Raw genomic sequence first — 16,842 nt, forward strand, 5'->3', positions numbered from 1 at the left:
CTCTTCAGGACAGTTCTTCCGGAAACCCATACTAAGAGACCTGAACGCTACTCGCTGGGAGTTTGGCAGCAATAAAAGTAAACATTGCCGGCACGATTATCACAGGGCGCTGCTTTGTCGGTAAGGAGAATGCCCCGAACATGTAAGTGCGAACTTAGTACAGAAGAAGCGAACTAACATTCAACTGAGCGAGCACCGGTAGGTGATGTACCGGTTACAAGTGAAGTCCCTTAGACTGCACAACTCGCTCGGAACGGAATCGCTCGATAAAAGCATTTAACGAGTTTAGCACGCACGTATACTTGCTATGACAGATATGAACAGCGCGAGAACAAAGGGAAGAGCTAGGCAGGCGCTGTGTCGTCTTTCATTGATTAGTGCGAGGTAATATTGTTGTTTACACTTGCTTAGAGGACAACTATGTGAAGTGTGCTGAAACAAGCCGATTTCTGGCGCTTGTTATAAGCAAACCAGCCGTGCCATGCAAGCGTGTGCACGCGCTTTCATGGCACACTAAGACAAACTACTAAGGAACAGCCCATATGACACAGTGACGCACTATGGACGCAGCAGAACTCGAGGTGAGCACGATGCCGAACAACAACCAAGCAGTGTGGTCAAGGGTCGGGGACCACGGTTTTCTGCTATTGATCAAATGTTTTCTGCGGCGTCTCGAGTGCCCCCCACCTCACCTTTTTAATCGTGCTACGTGCCCAATGGCACACAGCATTGTTTGCGGCAGGGAGAGCTGCAACCGTTTAGGTAAACAGCACGCAGTTTCATAGGAGATTGTTTTTGTAGCCTCTGATAAGAATATACGCAGTGTTTCGTCCCTTTCTTCTTAGAGGGCGAGACGTTTAGAGTATTCCTATGCAGGCGGTGAAATTAAAGGTGCAAGCATGGGTTGAAAGTAACAAGATACTCGGAGAACTTCAGAACGGCTTTAGAAATGGTAGGCGCTTAGATGATAGCCTGTTCGTGCTTACCCAATGCATCGAAATATCTAGAGTGGAAAATAGACCTTTGTATTTGGCCTTCCTGGATATAAACGGGGCGTACGACAACGTAAGCAGGGAACTCCTGTGGAACATATTAAAAGAAGAAGGTATCGGTTATGAGATAATAGAGTTCCTACAGGAAATATACCGGGATAACAAAGTAGAAATTACGTGGGAAGGGATAAGAAGTACGGAGGATGTCAAAGTATGCAAAGGATTAAGGCAAGGCTGTCCTCTATCACCGGTGCTGTTCATGCTTTATATGATAAACCTGGAACGGAGGCTACAAGACAGTAACCTAGGTTTTAACCTGTCATATAGATTAGGTGGAAAGGCGGTAGAGCAGCGCCTCCCCGGTTTGATGTATGCAGACGATATTGTGCTGCTAGCTGAGAGTCTGGAAGAATTGCAAACTCTAGTTAAGTATTGCGGAGACGAAGGGGACGCTATAGGCTTCAGTTTCAGCGCAGTTAAGTCGGGTCTGATTTTCAACGGCTCAACTGAACAGGGTCTTAAAATGCAAGGCCTTGAAATACCTAGAGTAGCAGAATATAAATATTTGGGGGTATGGGTAAACGAAGGATTGGCATACATTGGAAAGCATGAGCAATCACTTAAGGCCAAAGGGCGAAGGAATGCCGGGATAATGAAGGATACGGCATTGTGGGGATACAATAGGTGTGAGGTATTGGGGGATATTTGGAAAGGAATTATGGTGCCCGGACTTACTTTCGGAAATGCGGTTTTATGCCTAAAATCAGAACTACAGTCGACATTAGAAACAAATCAGAGATCCGTTGGACTATTAGCACTAGGTGCCCACGGCAAAACTACAAATGAGGCGGTACAGGGAGATATGGGCTGGGCATCTTTCGAAGTACGGGAAGCTCAGAGTAAAATATTATATGAGGAACGCCTGAGGAAATTGGACAGTAACAGATGGGCAGCCAAGGTATTTAAATACCTGTACCTAAAAAGCGTTGACTCACAATGGAGGAAAAGAACTAGGGAACTAACTAGTAAGTATGCTAGTAACAAGGACGGAGAAATAAAGAGCATAAAGCAACAGGTGAAAATCACAGAAGGTAAAAATTGGATAAATTCGATGGAAAAGAAACATAGTGTGGAATTATACCGTAAGTGGAAAATGCAGATCAGGAAGGAAGATTTCTTTGATAACTCAAGAGGCAGTGGCCTACTTTTCGAAGCTAGATCAGGGTGCCTTAGAACACGCAGCTACAAAAAGAAATTTAACAATGGAGATGACACATGTGCTGTATGTGGAAACTCCAGTGAAACAATTGACCATATTATACTCGAATGCAATGGTATCCATCCGGAAGTTGATGCAGGCGCAATCACTGTTCCCGAAGCTCTGGGGTTTAGAGATAACAGTGGCCGGGTGAATAAACCGGCGGTGGAAACTAGCAAAAAACGGCTGGAAGATTGGTGGCTTAAAAGCAGAGAAGTGACATAATGTTAGTAATGTAGGAGCAAAATTTAATAAATAGAATGTATGGTTTAGTTAACCATTCTAAATCAATAATTACGATATATGGAGAAAATTGAGCATGATAGCTACTGCTACCACCCCGTTTCAAAGGGGACGCTCCTATATTCCATCCATTCCATCCATCCCATCCATCCCCTTTTTAGTGACTAGCCATGGTGCCCTGTCTAAGGTACACTTAAGGGGCCCTGGAAAAGTTATTTACGAGTTATTTACCGCGCTCATGTGTTCGGCCGCCACGGATATCCACTGCCTCTACAAACATAAAGATATAAACAAAGTAGGGAGCCTCGTTGACCAACTCGCCTTCAACATTTTCCATTAGCTTCTTATTTTTACGGGTCATTGTATAGAACATTCGTCTTAAATGACTTTTTTCTGCCTTTCCTATCATTTATCAGAGAGAGCGGTGACCGCTTCGTTCGGTGCAAACAGCCTGACGCACTTTCAGATTGATGGTGAAAGCAGCGTCAGCGTCTCACTTTGACAAGGTCAGTTCACACGTTTTGTTGGTTCGAAACAAAGAGCGCTAAGACGGGGAGAGAGAGACTCTTTAATGGAAAAACAGATAATTTTGCCGGCGTTTAGATTTCGCTGGCATGCACTCTGTGTAGGAGTGCATGCCAGCATGCTTCCTATAAATAACAAAAAGTAAACATGTCCTTAGCAAGCTGATATAAAACACTGAGTTATGTGCTTCTTAACCCCTTGTATAAGCTGATCCCGCTGAACCTTCAAACAGATATTTTCAGTTTTGCATATTCTTGCATAAAAAAAAAAGTTTAGTCAAAAGTTAAAGACCCTGTAGAGAGGCGCAATATATTAATACTTTCAGGCATCTACAGGGTACTAGAGTGTACTGCCTTGTGCGGCATACAAAGAATAAATAAGTTTCAGTATTTACACTGATTACGAAAAAGCATTTGACTCAGTTGAAACCTCGGCGGTGATGCAGGCATTTCGAAATCAGGGGGTAGACGAGCCGTACGTGAAAGTGCTGGAAGATATCTATAGTGGCTGCACAGCAACCATACTTCTGCATAAAGAAAGCAGCAAAATTCCCATAAAGAAAGGTGTTAGGCAAGGAGACACAATCTCCCCAGTACTATTCACAGCTTGTTTAGAGGAAGTATTCAGAGACTTCGAATGGGAGCAGTTAGGGATAAGGGTAGATGGAGAATACCTCAGTAATCTGCGATTTGCTGATGACATTGCCTTGCTAAGCAACTCGGGGGATGAACTGCAAATAATGATTGATGATCTAGACAGAAAAAGTAGAAAGGTAGGGTTGAAAATCAATATGCAGAAGACTAAGGTAATGTTCAACAGCCTCGGGAAGGAACAGCAGTTTACATTAGGTAGCGAATTACTGGAAGTAGTAGGCGAATATCTCTACTTAGGGCAGGTAGTAACCGCAGATCCGGACCATGAAAAGGAAATAACAAGAAGAATAAGATTGGGATGGAGCGCATTTGGCAAGCACTCGCAGATTATGAATAGCAGCTTACCGGTATCGCTCAAGAGGAAAGTATACAACAGTTGCATCTTGCCTGTATTCACCTATGAGGCTGAAACGTGGAGGCTAACCAAGAGAGTTCTACTCAAGTTGAGGACAACCCAGAGGGCTATGGAACGAAAAATGGTGGGGGTAACATTAAGAGATAGAAAGCGTGCAGAGTGGGTCAGAGAAATAACTCAAGTTACCGACATTCTAGTGGAAATTAAGAAGAAGAAATGGACATGGGCAGGACATGTAGTGCGAAGAGAGGATAACCGATGGTCGCTGAGGGTAACAAACTGGATTCCAAGGGAAGGAAAGCGTAGCAGGGGGTGGCAGAAAGTTAGGTGGGCGGATGAGATTAAGAAGTTCGCAGGGGTCAAGTGGATGCAGCTAGCACCGAACCGGGTTAAGTGGAGAAATATGGGAGAGGCCTTCGCCCTGCAGTGGGTATAATCAGGCTGATGATGATGATGATGATTTACACTGAACACTGCATGGAAGTAAAACTAGCTCTATTTTTCGGTATAACCTCAGAAGCCCATGAAAAAGGGGACATTCATTTGCAATATAAACAACCTACCTGAAAACCTAACATCTCTGTACATGGGCACAACCTACCTATAAGGCCAGATTTAAGGCTGTGCAGGCTTGTTACTATTACCCTTTTTTCGAATAGTGAAAAACCTGCCCAATTCTGATAGAATCGACCGAATTTCAATATTTCCAATTGCTTATCAGTTGTTTCACAATTAAACAAGCTGCGCTGCTTTTCAGATGAAAACAAACATACAAAAATTGTGCACCAGTCATTACTCACTTGATTTATATCTACGTTCGCATATTCCAACTTACGCTTTGTTGATACCCTTAGCAAAAAACAGGCACACTAAAAATGTACTTCAAACGCATTGTATTTATTTCGTATTAATTTCGCATTTTTTTGTCCCAATGCCATACAAATATGTTATAAATATGCTAGGAGTACAACACTGCATTTCTTAATATAAATATGTTTAAAATATGCTTTTTGCCTATTGAGCATATTTCTAACATACTGAAAATGTACTTTCTTCATCTTGGCAGGGTTCACAAAATCTTCCACCAATAGACTGACAATGTACTTTGAAAGTATTACTAATGAACTTGACCTATTTTTCATGCTGGCAGAAAGTACCCTTGGCATGGATTAAAAATATATGAAGAATAGGATGCGATTATATTTTTTGGAGCATTACAAATATGTTGCAGTTATATTTTCCAAACCAAGAAAAATATACTAATAATATACTAAAAGCATACATTTCTACCATTCTCGGAATGCACTAAATATACATGAAAAATGTGATGCGCTCATATTTTTGATGCATTACAAAAATGTTGCAAAAATGCACCAAAAATATAGCTGCCAAATGCTGAAAATACGTCCGACATTTCGAAAACTAGCTACCGAGAAACATAAATGAAGGGCAATACCGACAAACACCTCAATGGGACATTTGTGTCCATTGTCATGACCCTTTTTCATGCTCCTTGGTTGGCAGTTTTCAAAAGTCAATGTTACTTAAGCTAACTTACCGTTATTTCCGTCCGTGTATTTTACCCACCCAGTCTGAATATATGTGACACAACTTCCTTTATATCTTTATTTGAAGCATTTGAGTACAATGACCCACCGTGGTGGTGCTATGGTTAGGGTGCAAGACTTCTGTGCCCGAGGATGTGGGATCGAATCCCGGCCGCAGCAGCAACTTTTCGATGGAGGTGGAAAGCAAGGCGCCTGAGTGCTGTGCAATGTCAGTGCACATTAAAGAACCCCAGGTGGTCGAAATTTCCAAAGCCCTCCACTATGGGGTCTTTCAGAGTACTCGCAGCAAACAATTTCGGCCATACCATATCACACATTAAATCACAATACAGTCCATGGAAAGGAAATACGCCTATGCCACTCAATATCTATTTACAGAGTTTAATTTTCAAGAAGCAGTGCTACAATACACCAATATATAGAGTAACAAAACACTGATCTCGTGCTAAACGAAAGCAAGTAGAAAGTCCGGACCGCAGATCTGGATAGGTTCCAAACTTTGGACGCAACGTGGACTGAAAAGGAAGAAAACAAGACACAAATTAAAGTAGACTTTTTAACATTCCAATTAACAATCATATACTGCTACAAGAACTAGCTTTAGAAACCAGATGGTTTGTTCCTTCTCAACATGGTTATGAATGATGACAAAACAAAAGTAAAAAAGCTGAGCTGGAGTTGGAAACCGCAATGTCTGAAACGCCGGATTTGAAATGTAGACTATAGCAGAGCCACCAAACTGTAATGGAAACCACAATGGGGCATTCTGTTTTTTTATCTTATCCTGACATGAATATAATAGTTCCATTTTTCAGAATAAAGGAGTGCGGGTTAGAATCTTGGAAGCATATTTTTTTTTATCAGAGAATGAGAAATGAAACATACTTCCCGTTTATGCATGAAGTTCCATATCGTGCATCAAAGAAAGGACCGAACACGAGCGCTCGTGTTCTGTCCCTTCTTTAATGTGCGCTATGGAACCTCATGTAGATTACCCACTAGCCCGAACCCTGACCCTTCCTGTTTATGATTCTTTACTTGCTTTCTTCAATGCACTCGCTGCATTATTGAATTTGTGACGCAAAAAACTCTGGACCATAGAGTAAGGTAGGTGGGGAAATTTTGACATCGCATGAACTGAAGAGGAAGGAAACAAGACACAAATTAAAGCCCTCTTTTTGACATTTAGAACAATCAAATACTGTAACAAAATAATAAATACTGTAAGCTGTAACAAATATGGCAGCCCCTATTAACGCAAAATAAGGGAATAAAATTCTCAAATGCAGCCCGAATCTAGCCAGGTTAGATATACCAGTACCGCCCTTCTAAAAGCCGGTGTCATGATCACAGCTGACCGCATGCTTTCGTTGATTTATAAATGCAAGAGTGGACAACTCTCGCAAAAAAAATATAAATGTGCCGCTTCTTAACATTCGCATCCACCATAGCTTATGCTACTCCGCACGTTCAGACGACAAGGACGGTCGACTCTGGCAAAAAAACAAGAAAAAAAAAAACATCTGCCGCTTCTTAACGTCCGCCTTAATCCATCCTAATTTACAACGAAATTTTGTTTTTACACTGCAGCATTTATATATATAAAAAAAACACTTATATTACGAACTTCGCTGCATGAACAGTTTGTCTTTTAGCGGTGTAGAAAATACAAAACCCAAGTTTTCGAACCCTTCCCTTTCCGCTTAATCTTGAATGCATGCATTTGTAACTATAATACAAGCGAATTTGGAAGAAACAGCAAACGAAACAAGTAAAGCTTTGGTAACATACAATTGCATACCTCAAAATATTAGTACAGTTGAAATTTTCTGTGGAGCCAAGCTGCTCCAAACAGGCGCTCTACCATTAATTTTACCCACAGAAAACCTTTTGACCAAACTTGGGACATCTCAATTAAAATCCTGACTGACGGCTGGAGGTACAAACATTGCCATCAAAAATTATCATGAGCTTCATGTGTTGATACAACTGCCATGAAATAGGTGCTCCCACTCAATACGAAACCAATTGGCGCTGTGAATGTTTTAACGGTGCCTGAAAACCTCCAACTGCATTGCAGGTATAATAGGAATGGGATGTGCAAACTGAAAGTCTCAGCAATATAGACCACCAAGTTCAGTTTGATTCTTGTACTGTAAGTTCTCAATGGTTTTCTCACATGAATGCAAACTAGCGCCTATATTGTAAACGTGCCTCGACTCGACGCTCTACCACCAGTGCTTGGAGTGGAGAAAACAGCCATTCCTCCACTTCAGAGCCAATTAGGATTCATGAATCCAACTCGGCATTTCCTCTGACAAGTTCTCTCTCCACTCGAAGCAGCGCAAATGGCATATGGGGATGAAATTAAGGCGTACTTTTGGCCCGAAAACTGTGTGCTAAAGTAGCACGCTTAGTTTTTCATGTTGAGTCTTCAACAACCTTCGCAAGCAAGTTCGATGTTAAGAGCATAGTGGAACTTGTTTTGCGGGCTAGATGAAAAGGGTGGCTGTGAAAAACGACCAAAAATGCTTTTGCGCCTGGCAACAGTCGCTGCTGGTGACTCAGTACATGACATATGCTTTGAGAAACGGTGTGAATACTTCAGTTTATTTGTTTGGTGTGAGATGTTCTCGCCCTTTGCTGCTTTGCCTTTTTTTATTGCCATGCTTTGACAGACATCAAAATACATTTGAAAAAAAAAGTAAAAGCTGGCACTTTCTATGAACATGGCTTTGGCCTTCAGAGGGCTCGGGGGCAAAGGGTGAAAACCTGCATGTTGCTTCACAGTGCGTTTCAGCGAATACACACTGCATTCGGAGCCCTAACTGAAAATGTGCTTGAAGAGAATGCCTTCGCTGGCAGCGAATATCCTTCCGTAGGACAAGCACACCAATGCACTCCCTCGACAGTGCCGCGCGTCCGAAGATGCACTACGTACCCTCCGGTGACAGGCAAGCCATTGATGCGTGGGGTGCAGCACAGATGTCCGCACAGCCCCACCGCGCCTTCGGTGCACCCCAGCTTACTGCATGTGACATGCTGTTCCCCCACGACAAGTTTGCCGCCGTTCATCAGACAAGGCGTGCTATGGAAGGAGTGCGCCTCCCCCACAGCTCGAGTCCACCTGCAAGCAAGCGCACCATTAACCGTGAAATGCGCGCCTCAACTCTGCACTCAGTAGGCTCCGAAAAGTTGTTCACTTCATCGGCGACGACTTGAAATGTACCCACACCACAGACGCATAATGCGATAATCAATTACAGTACTGGTACCGGCGGCTGATCACAGTTATAAAAGCTCGGCACGGGCAGCAAGAGGCTACGGCCACACCTGTAAAACGATAACGTGCCAGATGTCCTGGGTCGCTGTCACTTTCAGCCAGTGCTTTAGAGAAAGGTTTGGTGCATCCTCGTCATATCCACTTTCGTGAAGTTTGGTATACCGGTAGAACAAAGTCCACACAGCGAGCAAATGATGTGATGTCCTCAGTGTTTACAAGTGGAGTGGTCGAGGAGCGGCGCCAAGGCAGCGGCACTGCGGACTAGAGATTCTTGAGAAAACTAGAGCTCTCTGCCTCTGTGGGAGTTATTCGAGTGAAGGTTGTTTTCTGAAACGAAAAACGGGCCTCGGGGGCCGCCTGGAGTAGAAGTTAGAGTGAAGGCGCAGTCGTGAATATGGCGGTAAGACTAACTGCCACATTCACGACATGCCTTCACTGCAACTTCTACTCCAGGCCGCTTGGAGCGGCAGATCTGTTTTTTTTCTTGCTTTTTTTTTGCCAGAGTCGACCATCCTTATAGTCTGAACGTGCGGCGTAGCATAAGCTTTGATAACTCTGATCAGCTGCCGGTACCAGTACTGTAATTGATCATCGCATTACACTTTTGTGGCATGGGCACATTTCAAGTCGTCACTGGTAAGCGAAAGTTTCGTGGCTTGCCCTGCGCGATGGCTTCCTCAGACGACGATGAACTTGCAGGGGAGCAGTGTGTTACATGCAGTAAATTGGGGGAACTGGAGGTGCGGAGAAGCTGTGCGGACATCTGTGCTGCACCCCACGCATCAGTGCCTTGCCCATCGCAGTCGAGGAAGCGCATTCATTTGCTCATCCTACAGAGCGATATTTGCAGTCAGCAAAGTTCATGGCTTTTCAAGCAGGTTTTCAATTATGGCTCCAAACTTGTCCGAAAGAGACTGGGCAATCAATGAACAGAAGGGTAAATGAACATCGGGCAGACACAGGCAAAAACCTCCCAAAAGCTGCTTCCCAGCATTTCAATCAGATGGGCCGTAAGGTTATTGAAATTTATTTATTTATTCTCCATGTTGGGCTTTAAATCTTCAAGGGACACAAAATATAGGGTGGCATATCTAATCCATAAATTTAGAAGATTGGAACCAACAGGAGCAAATATTGTTACGTGGAAACTCTATGTATTTACAATATATTTACAACAGCCTCTACAAGCATAGCCGCTAGCAGCAACATGGAACCAGGCCCACTTTGTTGTCATCTCCTTGTCCCTTCCAAGAGGCAAGTGAAGGAAACACTTCGTTGTCGTTATCTTGCAACAATATCTTGAAAGAAGCATTAGTATTCCTTAAATATATTTCCTCTCTGCCACAACTAGCCATGACAACAATCCCATAAAGTGTAAATAGTACACTTGATTCATAGCATATGTACATACTCTGTATCCCCGCCCCCCTCCTGTAATAGCAAAAGCTCCAAGTGTTTTTTCAAACATGTTCGTTTCTCATTACTTCTTACTTTGGTTCCCCCTTGAATCGTTTCAGATAATTCCATGCTTGGCAGGTATAGTATACTCTGATTTGTTGTTATTTTAATTTTTTTCTCCTTTTCTCCCCTTTCCAAAACCTCTTGATAGCTGTTCCCATGCAGCTAGCTGTATTGCTCATCAGGTCCCTTTGTAATGCTTGTCCCTTTAAATGTATGAAGGAGCACTGAACAAATGTAAAAGGGGTACAAGAATGCTGAATTGGGTGAGTTGGTGCGTTTGCATTTGTCCTTGTCTTCTTTGCGCTACGTTTCCTAAAATGTAAAAGGGGTACATCTCAGTTTGCAGGTCGAGCCAACGTTTCGACAAGTGGACTTGTCTTCGTCTGGGCAAAGCGATCATCAGTGGCAGGGGTTTAAATACGCTTTTGCTTCCAAAGAAGAAAAGCTGTGGAGGGGAAAGTGGGTGAGAATAAAGTAGGTGAAGGAGTGGGGAGGGGAGGATCGGTGAGAAGATCAGAAGAAAGTAAGTCATGGAGTGAACAAAAAAAAAACATCTTCAGTATGTATTTCTCAGCCTGGAACCAGGGATCCTGTGGCCAGCAAAAGAAGTAAAAGCAGCATACCAGGAAAAACTACAATACCGGGTAGATGATTAGTCACCACTTAAGAGAATCCCTTAAGTATATTTCCTATGCAACATAACTATTCGGGGAAACAATCCCACATAGCGTTAATTGTACAGTTTATTCACAACGCATGTACACTCTATTCCCTTCTGCAATAGCATAAGCTGTACATGCTTCTCCAAACACATTTCCCCCTTATCACTTGTTGCTTGAGTTTGTCCTCAAACTTTTTCTTTTGCATGTCATTTGTGGTTCACTGTGCAGTTATTATCCTGTGACTTTGTACTGACCTCCCCCCCTTCCCCCCCCCCCACCACCACCACCACCAGCTTTGCAGAAAGATTTAAGAATTGGCTCCCTTAGATATATTCCTTATCAGGGCACTTTGCAAAGCCTGTCCCTTTGTAAGGTGTATCTGCACCAAACCCTCTTAAGTGGTGACAAATCATCTACCCGGTATTGTAGTCTTTTCTGGTATGCTGCTTTTACTTCTTTTGCAGGCCACCACAAGATCCCTGGTTCCAGGCTGAGAAATACATACTGAAGATTTACTATTTATTTTTTCACTGCATGACCTACTTCCTTCTCACCCATCCTCCCCTCCACACTCCTTCACCTACTTTCTTCTCACTCACTTTCCCCTCCTAAACTTTTCTTCTTCGGAAGCAAAAGCATATTTAAACCCTTGCCAGTGATAATCACTTTGCCCAGACGAAAACAAGTCCACTTGTCGAAACGTTGGCTCGACCTGTGAACTGAGGCGTACCCCTTTTACCCTTGTTCAGTACTTCTTCATACCGGGTAAACCATCTTCCTTTCGTTCTATCTGTCCCCTTTCAAGAAACACGTGTCAGCATCGAATCTGCTTTAGGTGCTTTTCTTGATTTTCTTGCTGCTGCTGCGTTTCTTTTTTTTTTTTCGTGTGATGATGAAAGCACTGGTTCCATGCTCATAGAAATTCATACCCAAGGAAACATTCTTTCACTTCTCGCTCTGCTTCTTTCTCCCCCCCCCCCCCCTCCCTAGCTTTTCTTTTTCGGAAGCAAAACCGTATTTAAAACCTCCACCAGTAATTGTGCTGCCCAGACGAAGACAAGTCCCCTTGTCGAAATGTTGGCTCGGCTTGCTAACTGAGGCTCCCCCTCTACACTTGTTCAGTGCTCTTTCATCCTACAAGCGAATTCCCTACTTTGATCTAATAGATGTGCCACCTTCATGGTCCCAACAGCGCAACAAACATTGTTTAGACTTGATGTTAAACTCTTCTGGTTATAGTAAAACTGAAGGTGTATCTGGGACGATTAGATTTCTTACTGCTTAGACTGTGCAGCTCTGTCAGGTCAATTTTCAGTGCCCCAATGAGGCATTTACACTACCCAACTTGACACACAGTACTTTCTGAGAGAATCATGCTTAGCAACGGGTATAAAAAAATAATGCAGAATAGGTGCCTCTTATAAAGGGCTACAGGTTAACTTAATTTTCATTGCAAAAGTTGATCAACACTTACAGGAGAGCCAAAACACGCAGTACCTCCAGTATTTCCTGCTGCTGCACCAGCCATCCCAGAAGTATTGAAGACGTCAACAAGTTCTGGCAACTCTATAAAACAACAGAACATTGCAGAAAGAAAACATGAGCAACACTGCACATCGGAGCTTCAGATGGGTGAAGTTTAAATTTCCCAAACTTATTTAGCTACCGACAGCACAGAGCAACACAAAGATGCTACTCAGCTAGAAATCATTTGCACTATGTCGTGCAGCAACCAACAATGCTACTGAGTAAAACTTATTTGCCTTTGTCTGGGCCTTAGAAAATAACCTTTTTTTTTTCATTTGCTCCTGCACAAGGTCTGCAGACATAATCAGAAAGATATCACTTGCAGAGTTTAGAAATCGTCCTTGAGGTGGCACCACAAAAGGCAGCTATGTATTGTACAACCAACGCCGATTGAGCTACCACTGCACAGCACCAACTATAAGATTGGAATGCAAGGAGACAGTGTCCATATCCCAGTGTACATAAAGCAATACCTACAGGAAGAGGGTGTGCCTACATACCCACCCGCCAGCTGCTCGGTTAAATGGACTCACTTGCTCAAAATAATGCGCAATGGTCTCAACTGCCTCAGATGAAACAGACAAAGCAAGCACTCAGATTAAAATATTCAAGGTGCATTCTGAATGAGTGAGCCCAAGAAAATTTGCACTTTTCTTTCTAGATGCAAGATTTCTGGTTCCCAATTCAACGAAAATGTTTGTACTCTAAAAAAGTAGTCGCATACAGTGCTAAGTCTGAACGACAAGCACTGTATCGCAACAGTGCTCAGGTAACAACATTTTAGCGCACATTATTTGGATTACATAACTGGTATCAAAGCCTCCCTTGACCTTCACCCACCGGAAATTCCGACGGAAAATTGCACAACTTTGTCCTCATTGACCAAATTTGCTCTTAGAGTTGCCACTAGGCACTTCTCGTTGCCATTATAATTCAATGAGCGTTCAGCGTCTTCATGGTCACACTGATGCTTTCAACAGGTCCTTTTTTCCTAGACCAATTGCAGCATGGAATAAATTATCCGAATCAATAGCCTCCAGGCATGACATTTAAATTTACGACTATACTTGCTGCCGATCTAAACGAACAACTACAATGGTTTCCTTTTTGTGCAATTTTTATTCTTTCGAGTTTATGTGATTGTGGTCTTAGTTGCATTTGTTTTTGCTCTTATACTGCCATAGTCTGTTTTAGGAGTTTTTGAATTGTGCTCAGGTACAATTTATGGTATTCTTGTATTGCTGTTGTATTACTGCATTGTAGTGCCTGTTCTCGTTTTTCATTTCCTGACCGCTGATACTATGTTATCGATCCCCCCACCCTCTTCCCAATGTAATACCCCACTTCGGGCCTTTAAGGGATAGAAAAGGATGATGATAATGATGATGAGACAGACTATTTGGCTGGCAGAAAATGTCTGCTCCTTTCCAGCTCTTCAACACAGTAAAGGTTATGTGAACGCATAACTTTTTCTATCACGCAAACAAGACAGGCAGTCTTGCGCTTGTGACAATAACTTTGGCATGTAAGTATGCGACATAGTACAGCTAGAAGCAATATAAGAGAGAACACAGGAGCACGTGGCCTCCACACTTTGCAAAGTGCTGCCACCGACATGTGATCAGAATCAGCAGTAAAGGCGCACGCAAAGTAAGCTTGGACGGCTCCTCTTTCCGGGGATGCCCTTTACATTATTTCTTTAAACAAAGAAATAAGTGGTCAGAGGTACCATATACTCATGGATTGACCCATAATTTGATGAAGATTGGACACAGACATGGCATCCGGATTGTGTCCTGCGACATAAAACAGAGCCAAAGGCAAGTTTGCTAGAGTGAATAACCAGGAGTTTAAGTCTAGATGCCAAACTGCGCACCGGACAAGGTACTCCGATTGTATCCAGGGGATTGTCTACCAGACTCCCTTACATTGTGGGAAGCACTACATTGATTAAAACTTCCTGCTGGGCGAGTTGGTAGTTCATCTTGATGTAGGGGTTTTTTTTAGCGCAAACGTCTCGCCTTTCTTGTCTTTGTTTTTGTTCGCGCAAAAAAAAACCTACATCAAGCAGTACATTGGACAAACAGGAAGATTCATTAATGAGAAAATTAGAGAGCACGCTGCAGCAATATCGGAGACGTCAGACACCAACCTCGCAGTGCACTGCAGAGGCTGCTTTATTTGTATTTGCAAAGACCAAAAATGTGCAGCTGACCTTCACAATGTGAAGGTTTTGAGAAGGAATAAGGACAGGTTAACAAGGGAAATTTTCGAAGCACGTGCAATCAGGAGCTCGGAAGACCAGTGTGTTACCACGCCTTCAGTGGTACTGTTGAAAAAGGAATTAGATTACGCTTGTTGGCAGGATGTTAAAGATAAGGAATAAGCTAGCTGCAGATGTAAAGTGAAGGGAGAAAAGATGCGCGGGTTCAGATCAATATAGTTGTCAGTGCAGCGTTGTCCTTGTGTCTGTGTGCGCTTCTTCGGTTTTGTTCCCCTGCTCTGCTGCCTCCTTCCAAGATGTTACACCAACTAGCTCAACGTTCTACTCTATTATTGTTCAACTGAGTGATTTCATGTGAAACCCAAAACCTTGAATGTACACGGCATTGCGTTCCACTGTTTAGTGCATTTAAAAGGCAATAGATGAGAAATGTATGTGACAGTCAAGCACAGCAAAACTGAACATGCCGCGCCTACATTTCTTGCCATCACTCTCTTGTGTTTCGCCCTGCAGCTCGGAAATTTCTTTCTTTCCCTACTTCTTGCTACGCTTTTCCGCTCTTTTACTTCTGAGTGAACTGCACCACCTTCCTTCCATATTCATAGCCAACTTTACTTTTTTATCCTATGCACTGCATTCTTTCCTTCACGGTTCTAAGGCTTATGTAAAGTTAGCTCCTTAGTGTTGGTGAGCCTGATGGTAAAGCCTTTAAAAAAGCAGTTTTGCGTTTTTTGTTTTTTTTTTTATATCTGCCCTTCGATTCTAAGTAGTGCGTGTGCAGTGGTGTAATTTCAAGGGAAGTACATCCCCGTGGCCAGGTGCACTTTACAACTGATTGTTACCAAAAATGTTTTTACCATTTAGGCAAAAGATGTCACTTATGGAAGAGGAACTGGGACTTCAGTTTCATTTTACTATATCCGAGTTTACTATAGTGGGGTTCCACTGTATTAGCACTGCGCTGCGTGTTCGTTTATTGTTAGTTTCGCTGAGCTAAGACAATGCACTCTTAGACAGGCCATCCAATGGTTAACCGGCTTCAAGACATAGCAATAAATGAACCAGCTGTGAATGGACCCCTTTCTAAGTCAAGCCAGAGCTTTGAAATCAATACTGGGTTGCAGGCAGTCACAAATTTGCAGTGATGGCAGATAGGACTGGGACAGGCATTGAAAAACGTTCCTCATCATATGTCTAGTTCTGCACATGCACCATGCCAATCATTTGATGTGCCAGAGAGTGCCATGTAATGATTGATCACAGGCCTTTAATTGTGACACTCAATTGTACCGTGAAAATCCTTCCCCATTTACAAAAGTAATCATTAGCTGTAACATGACTTGTAGAAATTGACACAGAGAGCTGAGGCTGTGTGCTCACTACATGCATAATATGATGCTGCATTCCCAGCCATTAAAATTGCAAACAAGCCATTCCTTTCTCCAGTAGACACAATATGAAAAATTTTAACTCTTATTTATGTGGAGGATCATAATATTGCAAAAGTGTATTTAAATTGCCAATGACAATTTTTTATTCAATATGAGTTATGCATAGATAAGCTTTCTAACTACTTCAACATAGCCAAAAACATGTAGTTGCTTACCTTTTGATCTAATTCCAGCCTAAGATGCTGTCTCCCCCTTTCGTTTTCCTGGCTTCTATTATACAAAAAAGAAACACCCTAATTTTTTTTTTCAAAAATGAGGTTTAACTGCTTAAACACAAACAATTTAGAACTGATTCCTAGCTTTTAACAAGCAGCAGTCATTCATCAATTAGAGGCCCGGAGGAATGTAAGAGACTAATGGTATAATGAAGAATGCAATTTGAACATTATTTTCAATAGCAAACTGTGGTACTTAAGAGAATAGTGAAAGCTTAGCATCAACACTAAGGCAACAGGTGATGCCACCAAGCTGCCCATTAAGGCTCAGAAAAATAATTTCTTTTGCCAATGTACTGCATGTTAAACTCGCTGAAATTGGTGTGCCAGACTTACTGAATAACATAAAAAGCTTTCTGATGAATAATTTGACAATCTACCAGCTCCAAGATGCTGTGGAGCTGGCCAATACACATGGGGTTCAC

The 16,842-nt window shown here is 42.6% G+C and overlaps 1 long non-coding RNA gene across 1 annotated transcript; it reads right to left on the reverse strand.

Annotated features, from left to right (window-relative positions):
• Nucleotides 1–5,971: 5,971 nt before the first annotated feature.
• LOC146174328 (uncharacterized) lies at nt 5,972–16,428 on the reverse strand. The gene is made up of 3 exons (XR_014702077.1): nt 16,358–16,428; nt 12,498–12,566; nt 5,972–6,109 (listed from the first exon to the last, which is right to left on the reverse strand). It is a non-coding gene; the product is annotated as an uncharacterized LOC146174328 (long non-coding RNA).
• Nucleotides 16,429–16,842: the final 414 nt, after the last annotated feature.

The sequence above is a fragment of the Amblyomma maculatum genome, chromosome 11, assembly GCF_055883805.1.
Source record: "Amblyomma maculatum isolate TAMU_Amacu chromosome 11, ASM5588380v1, whole genome shotgun sequence".
Taxonomy (NCBI): Eukaryota; Metazoa; Arthropoda; class Arachnida; order Ixodida; family Ixodidae; genus Amblyomma; species Amblyomma maculatum.